The following is a 16123-nucleotide window of genomic DNA, read 5'->3' as shown; positions in this document are numbered from 1 at the left end:
GACATCTATATTTACTGTAATTTTAGTTTATTTAAGATCTTGGTGGTGATAGGGCTTTTTCTAGTCATTTGCTGTTAAAAGATTTTATATTGCCTTCACAAGAGAGAGAGCAGAAATAAGTCTTAATTACCACTTAAGAGTAAACCTGTTAAAGGTGAGCAGGAATAGTAATGTAGAGTGAAGGAAGCATAAAGCTCATTGAAAGATTTGCTATTTTAGCACCACTCGGGGGTGGGGGCGGGACTGATGTAAGAAGAACAAACCATGCTGTAATCTTGATAACAGCTTTATGTTCTATTCACTTTCCAAACAAACCAAAGTATCAAGTTAAACAAGGCTGTAGATTTCATTTTCTCTAATAGGAATGTAGAGTGAAGGAAGCATAAAGCTCATTGAAAGATTTGCTATTTTAGCACCACTCGGGGGTGGGGGCGGGACTGATGTAAGAAGAACAAACCATGCTGTAATCTTGATAACAGCTTTATGTTCTATTCACTTTCCAAACAAACCAAAGTATCAAGTTAAACAAGGCTGTAGATTTCATTTTCTCTAACAGTCCTCTTATGACTCAGCCTGAGATAAACTTATGAATTGAAAACTCTCTGTGCCCTCATAGCGGAGAAGTTTTCAAGATGGATTGCAATGCATGCTAAATTATACTAGAATCAAACAAGATTGGAGAGCATTCCTTGTTTTGCATGATGGCAGTATACAGTGAAGGTTAGAAAAAGGTAGCTATTAAGCATTAGCTCTCACTTCGCTGTCTATTCTACATGCTGCTTCAGATATGTTTATTTTAAATGTATAGTCTATACTTTTTTGAGTAGTGTCACTGTATGTGCTACACTTCAGGTGCACCTGAGCCCTATGCCTTTGATTGACAGTTTTGGGTAGTAGTGCCTGTTCTGCCTGCTCATTTACACCACACACATTCTCATGCCTGGTGTTGAGGCTATATGGGGCTGTGTAGGCAAACTGCCCTCGTTCCTTCAGAGTTCCCTTTGGTGTCTACTGTGTGCCTGTTATCTAATATTTAGCTTTTTCTCACTTAATTACCTTATAGTGATAATTGTTGGAACAATTGTTCCCTTTGGGCTTTTTTGCGTAAAAAAGCCAAGCATTTTATTCACAGAGACAGTTATATAGTTAATTTAACCCCCGGAAGGGGAAATCTATGTTCATTAGTTTTTCTTGGGCTTGCTGGGCTCCCATTCAAGAGGTGCCTCTCTTATGGTGAGGCACTTCCAATAAGTGATGGACATTCTCAGTGCCTCTGCTGTCTGGATGATACTCATATCCCCAGTAAATGCAGGATCTGCACTTCCTTCAAAGATAGATTTAAAAAAATAGAGAAAGTATCAACTAATGATGGAGCAAGCTTTAGGTCCTGCTTTGGATGTAGGACCAACCCAACCATACACAGAACTCCCAGTATAGCTAGTGCCCCGTTCACATCGATGTCTCAGTCACTGGAGACTGGTAGAAAGCTAGATGGTACTGTGGCACAGAGTACATCTATGGTCCTTATCTACATCTGGCTCTAACCAGGAGGAGGAAAGGAATAAATCTCATGTGCAAATTTGGCTATTTAAATTATAACAAATTATATTATTTAATGAGCATCTGGCAGCAGAACATCAAGACCAATTTAAATCCATTATACAAGAGGGTCATCTCCTGGCAAAGACATTACTCCAGGCCCCCTGGGATGGGGCACATAAGACAGCACAGTCTGATTCCACTGCAGTGGTTATGAGAAGAGCATCTTGGCTATAGCTGTCGGGCTTTCCAAGAGAGGTTCATAGTACTGTCGAATCCCCTTTCACAGTTGCAGTCTCTTTGCAGACTTGATGGATGTGTCTCTCCACATTTTAAAAGACTCAAGAGCCACACTGTGATCCCTAGGGATTTAGAGATCTGTAAATAAAAGATTTAGTAGGTCTGGTGCTGCACAAAGAGCATACCAAGCCCTGTATTCAACATACCATAGGCCAGGGATATTCAATTATTTTTTGTCAAGGTTCACATTTCTTGGTGAAGGTATAGTAAAAGTCCAGTCTACAGAGAAAATAATAAAAATAAGTAAATTTTTTTTTGGGTCTATACAAATGCGTCTGGCAGCCTGGATTTGGTCCATGGTCCGCCTGTTTGACTACCTCTGCCCTGGACCCTTTTGAACCCACAGCCAAGAGATGAAGATCAGATGTTATGTCCACCAAATGATAGTTTTGATGGCTTGGTTGAGAGTCTCAACCATCCAATCAACAGAAGGGAGGGTGGAAGCCAATTTTAGACTTCAAGTCTCTTGACAAATATGTAAAGCAACAAAAAATCAGGATGGTGACCCTGGCAGCAATAATTCCTTCATTAGAAGTAAGAGATTAGTTTGCAACTTTCAACCTACAAGAAGCATATTGTCATGTCACTATTCACCCTTTTCGTTTTCTAATAACAAACACTACCGATACAGTGCGCTCCCTTTAGGCCTATCTTTGGCACAGGATAGTTTCAAAGATTCTGGCAGTAGTTGCTGCTCACCTACGTCATTTGGGTATACTCGTGCTCCCATCCTAGACAGTTGGTTGATCGGGGCGGATTGTATCAGGAAGTGTTGATGTCAGTAAAGGTCATGTGTTCCCTGTTTCACAGCCAGGGCCTTTAAATCAACCTTAAAAAGTCCATTTTGACTCCACTACCATGTCTAAATTTCATAGCTTTCCTGGATGCAGTGACGGGCAGAATATATCTACTGTTGAGCAGATTTCTCACACTAGTGAATCTCATCTCAAAGATTCAGGGTGTTCCGCAAGTAACAGTAAGAGATTGTCTCCAACTGCTGGGACACGTCAGCTTGTGTCATTGTAGTGCAGCATGCCTGATTACATCTCCAAAGTCGACAGGAATGGTTTCAGTTTTCAAACCAAGCAAACACAGTCTAGTCAGGTTACTGTCTGTTCTCCGTTGGGTTCTTCAATCACTCAATTGGTGTAAAGACCTGACCAAACCCTGTGTAGGTGTTCCGCTCTTGCAAATTCTGCCTATTGGAGTGATATCAGATGCTTAACTTTTGGGTTGGGTAGGCACATCTGGGACCTCATAAGGTATAGGGAAAAGGCTCATTATAAGAACAGCTTCTCCACGTCAAGCTTTTGGAATTGAGAGCCATCAAAAATGCTTTCTTACACTTTCTACCGCTAATCAATTTGAAGTCAGTAAAGATAGTGACAGACAACTAGGCATTCATGTATTATATCAATTGTCAAGGAGGTGCACTTTTCCCAAATGTTGGTGCGGTAGCAGTAGAACTCTGGAATTGGTGCATAACCAACAACACAGTCATCTCAGCTTCTTACTTCCCAGGTATTCAGAACACCATGCCAGACGACCTCAGCATACATTTCTTTCTAAATTACGAATGGGAACTGAAGAGTCCTCCACAAGATATTCTTACCCTGGGGGTTCCCGCAGGTCAGTCTGCCATAGTAGCCACTACAAAATGCATCAGGTATTGTTCCATAAGAGGGCTCAATGCGTAGGAGGCATGTTCCTCATCTCATGGACAAAAGGACTTCTCGGTCCATAACCACTGATACCATTTATTAAAGGTTCTCAACAACATCGAGCCAGAGTCATACCGATTGCACCAATGTGGCCAAGACAGGTCTGGTATCCCTATTTGATCAGATTCATCTCTTGCCCTTTGTGGAGGCTGTTGGTCAGTGCTCATCTACTGACCCACGATGCCAGTTGATCACTTCACCCCAACCAGCAGATTTTGAGGTTACAAGCATGGTTCCTCATTGGTTCTCAGTAATAGTGATTCCTTGTTTGTCAGAGGTACAACATGTAGAATAGTAGAAAAGAATCTACAAGAAATACCTCTAGAAAATGGAAACAGTATTATCTTTGGTGTAACAATCACCAGATGTTGCCAACTTGCTCTCCTCTTTCCAGGGTATTGGATTCCCTATTGGAACTGAAAACATTGGGTCTTTTTCTAAATTCCATAAAAGCTTTTCACATAGCCATAGGGGATTTTTTACTCTTCACTTACCCAGCTATGGCAAGATGTCTAAGAGGTTTATCAAATATCTCCCCACAAAACAGAGATCCTACTCCAAGCTGGGACTTGAACCTAGTACTTACTTGCCTTATGAAACACCCTTTTTAGCCACTAGTTAGATCTTCTTTGGTAGATTTATCAAAGACGACAATCTTCCTGACAGCAATAACTTCTGTCTGAAGGGTGAGAGAATTGGGGGCCTTAATGGCAGACACAACATTTACAGTATTCACCAGAGAGAAAGTGTCACTACAAGTACTTCCAAGTTTTTTGTACCTACGGTGTCCTCAGAATTTTATATCAAACCATTCATCTCCCAGATTTTCCCCCCAAAACCACACTGGACTACTCAGGAAACCATATTTGATAGCCTAGATGTCATGAGGGTGTTAGCCTTACCCATAGTTAGGACCAAACTATTTAGAAGATCCCTTAGACTATTTATATCCTTTGCAGACAAAAACAAGGATTCAGTAACTTCAGAACAGGTTATCAAAATTGATGTCCAGTTGTATTAAGATTTGTTACGGCAGAACTCATGTTCAGCCCCCTTCGAGAGTGGTAGCACATTCCACAAGAGCACGATCTACATTTATAGCCTTACTTAAGGATGTACCAGTTGCATACATCTGTAGGGTGGCAACTTGGTCATCTGATCATATTTTGTCTAATCATTATGCTTTGGAACCTGCAGCAAGATCAGATGCTGCTGTAGGCATAGAATATCAGGATTGGAAGGGACCTCAGGAGGTCATCTAGTCCAACCCCCTGCTCAAAGCAGGACCAATCACCGGACAGATTTTTGCCCCAGATCCCTAAATGGCCCCTCAAGGATTGAGCTTACAACCCTGGCTTTAGCAGGCCAATGCTCAAACCACTGAGCTATCCCGCAATGCAGTTTTCTCTTCGTGTTGGACTCTGCTCCGAACCTGCCACCTCCTTAATGGGGGTACTGCTCACAAGTCACCTGAAGTGGAGAACCCACAGGGACACTACTCGAAGGAGAAATTCTGAGGAGACCTTAGGTAAAAATCTTGGATGCTTTCTCACCTTGTGCAATAACTGGAGTTTGAGATGTGTCCCCCTTTGGTGCTGCACTACCTGCCCTCCTTCCCCTCTGTTTCGGAGTCTTTGTTATGGGTCTTCGTGGTGGAGAAGGAACTGAGGGTGGCTTACCTGTTCAGCCCCGTAGAATCTTGGCACAGGGCACAAGGATGTGTGGGGTACACGTGCAGGCTGAATGGGCACTGCTACCAGAAATCTCTGATCAAAGGTGTATGGTACAAGCGCACCTGAAGTGAAGCACCAACAAGGGGACATATCTCAAAGAACTCCAGGTACTGCTCAAGATGAGTAACCTCTCTCTTCTTCCTCTATGTGGCTGATACAGGTGTGAACTATATAATTGATTTGATGCACTAATATTTGATCGTTATATTGAGAACTTCTAATATTTTGAAAGTGAAATTTTGTTGAGTGCTATATCTAGTACCAAATAATGCTTACAACAGTTCTGTACCTTTTGCTTGAAATATTTCAGTCTGGGTAACAGTTTTACAAATAATAGTTTAATCTGGAAACTGGTATCAGCTGATCTGCACTTGGGTGGGAAGAGGGGAAATCCAGTATTTTTGCCTCTTTCAGACGATACATCCAGGGCTAGTGCTGGGGAAGGTTGTTTTGCCATGAAAGCACTTGACTTGGTCTGCCAAGGCATGTGTAGGCATGGTAAATTGCGGTTGGTTGAAGGATGATTTTGTGGTTAATGGCATCAGACTGGGAGTCAAGAGACTTCTGTTCCCAGTTCTGCTACTGACTTGCTGGTTGATCTTGGGCTTCAGCTTTTGCCAGCTGTGAAATGGGGATAAAACTTACCACATTGCTGCATTGAGCCTTTTTTTATAGACTGATAGCTTTTAAGGTGAGAATGGGCCATTATGGTTCTAGAATTTTATCACGTAATTCTTGCATCAAGCCCAGTAATTTCTGCTTGAACTAGAGTATCTTTTAGAAAGTCATCAAACATGTCTTAATTCATATCTGGAAAATGCATTGAGATGCATAATAATGTTACTAATATTACTACTTTACTATTATCAGAACTTAAACTCACTTTATTGCCATCAGTGTGCTTTTCAATCCTCAATTATGACTTGATATTAGTGATTATGTCTCAGACTCCAGAAACTAAAAACTAAGGGTCAGATTTTTAAAAATTGATTTCAAAAGTTATTCCTAATTTGTAGTTAACAGTTTACACCTATTTTAAAAATATTTCTAAAATACTTTGAACATTGATTTCTGGTTCTAAAGGTAGTGGCAATTCTATCAGAATTGGTATAGGAAAAAAAAAGCAAGATGATAAACTGTTGTGATGTTACTCTGATAGCTCACAACTTGCCAGGCTGTAAATGGATGTAGCATAATAGTAAACCTGAGAACCAACCTCTTCTTTCTAATGTTATGTGGGTCACTAAATTCTAGCCCTAATATTTCATAAGATATCCAGACTTAACTTTATCACTTGTTCCTTGCTTTTAGTAGTGCTGTTTAGATGATGGTCCAAGGCTGAATATCAGTTGTCCCAGATTTTGTACTAGTGCAGGTTTTGTCCTCTGGGAAGTCTTAACGCAAACACATATATGCCTCCATCCCAACAAAATATGTATTTTGACTATTTATTTGAAACCTATATATTTCATTTTTTTCTGTGTTGTTTTTTTTGGTAAGCTGTCAGGTAAGTCACATCTAGATGGACCTATAAGATGTAAAGCATTTGTGGCATACACTGCCATTTAGTAAAGATGCTTGTGTATTTTCTGTGGCTATCTTGAAATACTGGCTTAGTTCCTTGTTTCAGATCAAATTTAGAATTTTTTTTCTTTCAAGATTATAGTAGAAGCTTTAAATAGTTATTGTGTGCTTATATCATGATAAAACAATGAATTCTTACAAAATGGAAGAGACTTCATATGCTAGTGAAGCAGTGACGGGAGTACAGGACTTCACTGCAATGGAAATAATTTCTTTCAAAATATAGATCAACTGAGATAAAATAAAATTTGGTCTAATTTTTTGACCTGTGTGAATTGGCATAAATTATATGCCTGCTGCTAAATGTGTTTCCTATCTGTTCTCCTTTTCATGCATATATGTATGTATTCTCAGTGTCTATAGATATTATAATTTTAAATTAAGGATTTAAAAGATGGGGGTTCTTTGAATAAAACTTCTTGAATTTGTTGATCTTTACAAAGACATGAAACACAGACCTTCCTTGCCCTTCCCCTAGAACATTCATGTCATGGTTTAAGAAATTGTAGCCCTACAAAGACTTTTCAAATCTGCTGACATTATTTTGGAAGAGGATGTTAGAACACTGCCCTTACTTGGTACCTGCTGCAAAATGACAGGTAAGAAAAAATACACAGGAGGGAATGGGGAAGCATTGAGTTTAATTGTATAAAGCAGCAATATTAAAATATTTTGAAAATTATTTTAATACTTTAACATAAAGAATGCATTTAAATAACTTAAATATTGCTTACTTTGAAATGCTGACCTGATTTATGAAATATGGATAAACTCAGATTATCTGTAATTCAGATTATGCAAAATTCAGAAATATCCCCTGAACTATTATTTTATTTCCCCAAATTTTATAGTTTGCTGAAATTCAAACTTAATTTAGCAATTAAGATATCCAGGGTTCAGCTACACTTGAATACTTTTTGTATGATGGAAAACTTGTGCTTGTTTTGTACATTTTACATAGTGTTACTAACGTGTAAATATAAGCAAACCTTCTCCTAGACTTAGTCTTCACACAAATCTTGCACTAGTTTAACTAAAATCAGTTTTAAAATTCATGTAAACTGGTACAAAACTTTTTATGGAATGACTGACTTAAATCTGTTTACCAAGTAGCTTATATTAATATAGTTTAATTTGATAAGGGATTGTTTTAAATTATAACGTAGAAATCAGTTGTAGGTCAAGTTTGCTGTTTGTACAGTGCTTACCAGTGGAGTCCTGGCCATGAGTAGGGCTCCTAGAAACTACGATAATACAGATAATAATTAGATCCATGTTTGTGCTAGTTTAACTAAATCTATTTCAAAACAGACTTTAGGTAAATCAGTGCAAGTTCTGTTTGTAGATCACACTTTAATCTATGTTTCTGATCTGGAAAAACTGTCATTCAAAATATTGTAGGAACATAATTTTTAAAAAAATTCCTTAAATTTATAAACACAATTTTAAGACCATGATTGATTGCACTGACTTTAGGTCCTTTTCATTCTAAAATGTACTGATTTATTTTTCATTTGAATCTAATTATGTCACAGCTACACCTCAGAATGTTTGCAAGTGAGAGATTACCATGTTGGGGAGAAGGTTGTATATTCTCAGTCTCCCTCTTTGAGCAACTTTGTATTTCATAACTATCTAATAATAATGTAAAATATAATAATATGCTTGTGTACAGTTAGCAGTTAAGTGTAAAATAGATTGGTATTAATCAGTACGTGTGACCTTTTTGAATGGAAAAAGCCTCCTTATTCCTTTCAAGATACAATTATCTCACATTGATAGTGTGGAAATTGTATCAAAGTCCCCTCGTTCATATGTAACATGTATAAAGAACTAGTGTAAATACACACTGCTGTTTTCTAATAATTCCAACAGATATTTGTAACGAATTCTTACAAAAATCACTTGGTGATACATCAAAGTATTCCATTGATACACATTTTAAATCAACAGTCTGACCACACATTTTATTGACTCAGCAGAATAAACCAACAATTCAGACTCATTTCTGACAATCTTGAGTGCTAGTAGACCCAGATTCAAAATTTACCCATTTAAGACCAGTTGTTTCATATACATTTATTTAAAAATATACCATTTCAGTTATATTTATATATTTTTGAGAGGAGGGATAGTTCAGTGGTTTGAGCATTGGCCTGCTAAAGCAAGGGTTGTGAGCTCAATCCTTGAGGGGGCCATTTAGGGAACTGGGGTAAAAATCTGTCTGGGGATTGGTCCTGTTTTGAGCAGGGGATTGGACTAGATGATCTCCTGAGGTCCCTTCCAACTGTGATATTGTATGATTCTACACTTTAAAATCCATAAAGCATTTTATAAATATTATGTCTTGTATCATATCTTCATTACACATCACATGGCAAATGGAAATCTTTGTGATACAAACTGCATTGTCTTTGCTTTTTCACTGATCTATTAAAGTCAATTTTTTTAACAATTTATTTTTGATGGTCACAGCCAAAGCCCATTGAATACATTGGGAGGTTTTGCATTGACTTCAGAGGGCTTTAGATCAGGCTCTAAATTTAGGCCAAGTAGTTTTTGCTAACAATTGTAAGATACATGGTCTGACATCTAGAAACACCTGACTACAAGTAAATAAATTGTGGGACTTTTCAAGACTTATTATTTTTAATGTCCAAAAATGTACAGGGTGCTGTAAATTCCATTCTATCTTCAGATTTACATTTCAGTTGAATTATGTTGCGTAAAGCTCTGCAGCTGCTGTATTTCAGGTTTCATAAATATTTTCAAATAAGTCCAAATATTCTTCAGAAAATAATTGCTTTAAATCCTGGCATTAATAAAATATGATCTAATAAAAGACTAAATATAGAGAATGAAATCTTTCCCTTGAGCATGCTGTCTTTTATCCCCACTGACATTTGCTTTAACACTATTAAATCTCCCACCATTTTTTCTTATAATTAAAAGTTCCCCTAGAAAGAACATAGTACTATATTCACCTTTCCTCATTCCTTTCAAGAATAATTTTGCAGATATCTCCTAATCTGAAAACTGTAAAACAGATGGAAAATGTCTTTTCAACTCATAAGCCCTTCTCTGCCAATAAAAATGCCGCCTTTGGCATCAGCTGACACAATATTTACCCTTGATATATACAACAGTTTAATTTTGGTCTGTACTGTGTAATTGTTTTAATTGTTCCTTCAGCTATCCCGCCTTCTCTCAGCTGTCTGCTGAGATACATTTGTTGTTCTTAAGGAACAAATTATGCTTGTTTTATTGACAGTAATGCACCAGTTGGTTTCAATAGGGGCTATACACATGTTTAAGTTGAGCAGGATTCAGCCCCGAATGAATAAGAAATACTTAAGTGAAAGTGATAGAAAGCTAAAGGAAACAGTCATTGGTTGACAATTTTTAAAATGTATATCGTATTTTTTTATTGATACTTCAGCAACCAGTATTGTTCTCTGTTACCTTTTGCTAGGAAGTCAAATGGACAAATGCAAATACGAACACAGCTGTGCAGAATATCTGGCTGAAGGTTTCTTTTGGATAATATCTGTTTCCCCAAATACATAATCACAAAGGAGTACATGTCCTGAGTGCATCTCAAAAATGGAGTTCTTCCTTTCTGTTTGGTGGATAGTGGGTATCATAAAGTGATTGCTTTTCCTGCTGGCTAAGTCAAAGTGCCGTATGGCCCACTTCAATGGAAGTCTATTTACTCTGCAGTTCTATATCTTTAGGTAAATTTTATCTAGACACACAGTAAAGAGGGGGTCAGAATGGAAGAAGAGACCAGATATAAAGCTTACAATTAACATTGTCATTTATGTTAAGAAAAAAGTAGGAAGCAACCTCAGCCTGTGCACTCAACCAAGCTAATGAAGCTGTATAAGGAATTATGTCCGGGGAGAGTGAGGGCAGAGTACAAATGTTAAAACAGAAATTCAAGATTCAGAAAGTGCTTGGCTGTAAGTGATGAGTGTGGTATAAAATCATAGATAGACTTCTGCTATGTGTTTGGGATTTTAACTAAGAGATTCATACCAAAATTGTGTATTAATTTTTAAGGAAATAATATATTTTAAAGAAGTTCTTAATTAAACTAAACATACCAATATTTGCAAGTTATGTGCAACTCATGCACTGAAGAGCTAATGCTTTCATTAGATTACTGAAGAGAATAACACCATACCTCCATGAGCCTCAGGGTACGTCTATACTACCCGCCGGATTGGTGGGTAGTGTTCGATATTTCAGAGATCGATTTATCGCGTCTCGTCTGGACGCGATAAATCAATCTGCTAATCGATGCCTGTACTCCACCTCGGCAAGAGGAGTGAGCGGAGTAGACAGGGGAGCTGCGGCAGTCGACTCACCGCCGTGAGGACAGCCAGGTAAGTCAAACTAAGATACTTCAACTTCAGCTACACGAATAGCGTAGCTTAAGTTGCGAATCTTAGTTCGAACCCCCCCACTAGTGTAGCCCAGGCCTTAGAAGGAAGTAATATTTTGCTGCAGTAGTGTGCTTGCAAAGAGTCAAAAGTGTTTAGATATTATATTCATTCTACTCTCTTCACATAGAGCATATTTTTTGTGCTGTCAACTTTGTAAGTGCTTAATATTTAAGTATTACTACTTATTGAGTAAGTAACCACATTCTGGTCTTAAAAATCAAAAACAAACCTCTTTAACTTAATTAACATGCTGAAACTTCCAAAGTTGTTATACTGGATGATGATGATCTTTCCTCATCTGTGCACTCCATCTAGCTATTATAAATCTCTAAGCTCAGCTGTTGCCATCAGAATACTCCATCCAGTCCTCACTAACAAAGAGTAATTACTTTTTAATTAAATACTGCCTCACAGTTTACATTAGAGTGACAGGGAGGGGCCAGAGTTGAGAGGGCATAGTTTATTGTGGGGATTGTGAGTAGCCAGTCAGAGCACAAAGGGATATAATCATTGTTATTGAACTGTATGGCTATTAGAATGTAGGGATCACTAGCATTGTAATATCCCTGTGCTCTCACTAGCTGAGACAATTCTGTTTCAGTATTATACATGCTTTTTAATTAAAATAAGTGTAATTAAATAAATTTTGTGTAATCAATTTAATGATGGAAAAATGCACTCTATAAAACATCACTTCTTACAAATTTGTTTATTGGTATTCAGATTGCCGAACACATAGGTCATAGTGACCGCTACCGGGTCATCACTTTTAAGAAAACTGTGTATCAACAAACATTCCTAACAATCTTAGTCATAATAAGCCTTCTATATCGAAGGCGCCCAGATTCAACGGGGTTTGTCCACTTATTTTATTTCAGTCCCAGTTTTAATAACTTTTCTCCCTCCTCCTTTCCCCCTCTTGCCTCTCCCCCCAATTCTGATTAGCAGAACCTGGCAGCATACATTGACCTTGCCTTCTAAAGCCTGCTTATTCCAGTGCTGGGTGGGTTCTATTTTATTAATTCACCATGGCTGAATGTGCATAATATGGTTGCAATTAGTTTAATCACATTCTGGGGTCCACAGACCCCTCAAATCCAGGGCAACACTGCAAAGTCTCTATCAGACAAATTGTACAGCGGCAGTGGATAGCTTGGTAATCGTGAGTGGTCTTCACCTGGGACCAGTTGAGGTTTTCTTAGCAAGGATTTTTCTGGTTACATTGCAGATTTAAAAAAAAACAAACCCTGGGATTTCACATGGAACTTGCCATATCTGAGAGTGCAGAGCAGTGTCTGAGTATTCAAAAGCCAAGTCTGGTCTGCTTGATTGAATTTTGACCAGTGTTACTCATTAAACACCTGGAAATGTTGGGGCACCTGCTTATTGCACCACTGTCCCCTCTGTCTGATTAGTCAGTAGTGAGAAATGGGTACTTTGTTAATGGAGATTATCAATTCCTCCTTATCTGAGGATGGAGTTGTGACTGCCACATAGAAAGGAAATAAAATTTTGACCCTGATGATCTCACCCAGGATGCACTTGCATCTCCCATGTATGGAAAATTTACAGAAGGTGGAGGTAAAGCAGAATGGCAATATTTCCAGTATCAGAGGGGTAGTTGTGTTAGTCTGTATCCACAAAAACAATGAGTACTCTGGTGGCACCTTAAAAACTAACAGATTTATTTGGCATAACCGTGGTCAGTCTGGGTTTACACCTGTATGTGCGATAGAAACTGCACTAGTGTTGTTAGTTGGTGTTCTTGTAAGGTATTGAAGGCATGACCAGGCTGATTTTATTAGAGAGATGTATGTATGTATGTATATAGTCTAGTTTTGAGACACTTGATCATGAGAGAGTGCTGCTAGATAGTAGCGGTAGTTCTTAGTAGTATGAGCCCTTTAGAAGTGCTAGTAAGAATATATGGGCTATAGTGTCTGCAGTAGGCAGAGGATACCCAGCTGAATAATTACATTATGGCTAGTTTCACTGGTGTAGTGGAATGGGTGGCCAGATGCCCACAGAGAGTAGGATGTGAATGAAGACTAGCTAGCTGAGGATCAGTCTAGATCACGCAGAAATAATTTAGTAGAATAGGGGAAGCAATTGGAAAAATTGGCTAGAATTATATTAGCACTTCTGATTGGATGCAGCTATTATTTATGAATAATTTTTCAACTTTGGAGTCTTATTAGACCCAAAACAGCTCGTGGATGATTATGTAGCAGCTGTGTTTTAGCTGTACTTGTTATGGTGGTGTGTTGTGTGTGTGGACCTGCTTTTGTAACTTCAGTTGAGTACTACTGAAATGTTTTGGGACTACACCTTGCAATTCAAGCAACTGAAACTAGTCTAGAATGCTGCAGCCTGCTTATGTGGATATTTACTTTGGGAGTACATAACATGTGCTCAGCAAGATGTTCTAGTTGTCTGTCAGCTTCAGACTCGAACTCAAGGTGTTGGTAAATGCTCTTTTTAAAAAGCCCTGGATGGTTTGAGTCTAGGTTACTTGAGAGCACACCCATCTCTGTGTCATACTGCTGTAATTATAGTGAATACAGACCCTCAAATCAGTTCCTTCATGTAGAAAAGAGGGTTTCCTTAGGGCTTCTTGAGCTTAGAACATGTGTTTCTCTCCCTCTGCCTCCCTGGTAAAGACCTGAATACTCTGCAGTTTTTTTTTTTTAAACCCTCAAGTGTTTGTGGAGAGAAGACGAGGGTTAAAGAGGGCTTCTTTTTTTTTCGTAATTAAGTTTTGGGGCCAGATTGATTTGTGGGGGCAGTGGATTTAAGCAATCTGAACTTTTGATGATTCTGAATGTTAAGTGTTCTAAGGGCACCCAGAGTTTGGGATGCATACCCCTGGTAGTTTTTAAAATAACTAATTATTTTGACTCTTTTGTGCTTTATAGTAACTTCATTGTAAAATATGAATTATAATTTTATTTCTGTTAAAAGTACTAACTTGTATTATGACTTGCTCTTTAAAGTTGTGGCTGCATTTATATTTAAAGTGAGCAAATCTTGTATTTAAGTTGAATATATATTTTTCTAAAGAATTTTAAACCACAAATGTCTTAAAGTTGAGAGTTAATCTTTACAGTTTAATATTAAAGATCTGCATGGATTAAATGTATCATATTTAAATATATTAAAATATGATTCTGCTCTGAAATGTTGCTAAAATATGGTGGTTCCTTATGCCACATATTTGCTCCCTGTTTGTAATTCAGAGAGATCTGCTGATTTTAGATAGTGTTTACTGCTGTGTGTGTTTGCTAGTTATATTCATTCTGCAGAGCTAGAGGGGAGGGAGCTGAATTCTATTCCTGCTTGCACACCAGCAGCATAATTATGTACAACATTGCAATACACTTGTGAAATTCCACTGAAGGCACTGGGATTGCACAGATATTACCAAGGGCCTGCTTTGGCAGAATCTTTTACTAGTGGTAACATGAGAAGGAAAGAACCTAGTTTTATTCTCAAATCCTTCAGTGTGTTTGAGTGGGCAAAGGGAACTAATGTCATACTAGAACTGCACTTTGAGCTGAAATGTTCATAGCAATGTAATGACAAAGGAACTCATAATGACTGAAACACCAGCTGGCTGTTAGCTGACTGGTACAAGAACAGATTTTAAAGATCTTAGTAATTAAGAGTAAGGAAAACTGCTTATAGTGGAGGCAATGGTAATATAAGAATGGCTAGAGATGAAAATGAATTTGTGAGGCGGAAATTTCAATTTTGGTCACAGTTTGTGTCTACAATAATTCTACCTTTTAAAAGTTCATATGTTAGGGAAGGGAAGAGTTATTGTACTTCGAACAATATGGGGCCTCTACCATGTAGATAATTGTTTTATTTTGCTTAAAATGCCACAGATATTTAATTGACTATAACTACATATTATTTTTTTCTAGGTTAAAATTAAAATGCTAAAATGCAGATGAAGATTGGTTTAAAAAAAAAGTTCTGCTCTGTCTTAAGAGTACAGAGGGTCAAGATCCTGAAGCCATTTTTTTTTATATATTTTTTTTTTACTTTCAGGTATGTATTTTCACATTTGACTTTGTATTTAGTAATTACTGACCATTATGAGATCGTTGGGTTTTTGTATTTTTTGTTTTTGCATTTAATTTGACCAAGTAATTTGTTTATACACTTCTACCAGTACCTTTGAATCTTATCCTTTGACACTTACCATTTCTATCAACCATTATGTTAACAGACTTATTAGTCTTTTTAATATTTTGTTGAATTTGTGTTTCCCTTTGCTTCCTCTGTGAGGAGAGGGCTTGAGTAACAGTATGTTGATCTAATACATATACAGAACGCACAATGTGTAAAATACATGTTGTGGCACCAAGTCTAAAACTGAGGCTTTGTGTATATTACAGGTTGCACCAGTTTATCTAAAGGTGTGTTTTTAAAATTGATTTAAAGTGGTACAAACTCCTGTGTGGACACCTCAATTTAGCATAAAAATTCATTAAACTGAATCAGTATAAACCAGGTTTAGAGGATGCAGGCTTGCGCTGCTTTAACTGAAAGTCTGTTTTTTTAAGATCAATATAGTTAAACGGCTGCAACTTGTGATATAAACAAGGCCTAAATAGATTCTATGAAAACTTCATTCAGTCTAAAATGTGTCTAATCTCTGAAGATACTCAACAAACAAATGTTTGATTCACATATATGTTGAAAGATAATTGGAGTTTTATCTGTTATGGCATCTCCCATAAAATAGAACAAAATATTCCAGATTTTTACAAAAAAATACATTATGGAGATG

The 16123-nt window shown here is 37.5% G+C and overlaps 1 protein-coding gene across 1 annotated transcript in view; it reads left to right on the top strand.

Annotated features, from left to right (window-relative positions):
- PSPC1 (paraspeckle component 1) overlaps window positions 1–16123 on the top strand; it is a 104861-nt gene that overhangs the window by 72277 nt on the left and 16461 nt on the right. The window contains exon 7 of the transcript XR_005592945.1: window positions 15252–15378. The gene's annotated coding sequence lies outside the window, so the exon portion shown is untranslated. The remainder of the gene's footprint in view (window positions 1–15251; window positions 15379–16123) is intronic.

The sequence above is a fragment of the Mauremys reevesii genome, linkage group 1 (genome assembly GCF_016161935.1).
Source record: "Mauremys reevesii isolate NIE-2019 linkage group 1, ASM1616193v1, whole genome shotgun sequence".
Taxonomy (NCBI): domain Eukaryota; kingdom Metazoa; phylum Chordata; order Testudines; family Geoemydidae; genus Mauremys; species Mauremys reevesii.
Note: the sequence above shows the minus strand (reverse complement) of the source record. Positions and strands in the feature narration are given on the sequence as shown.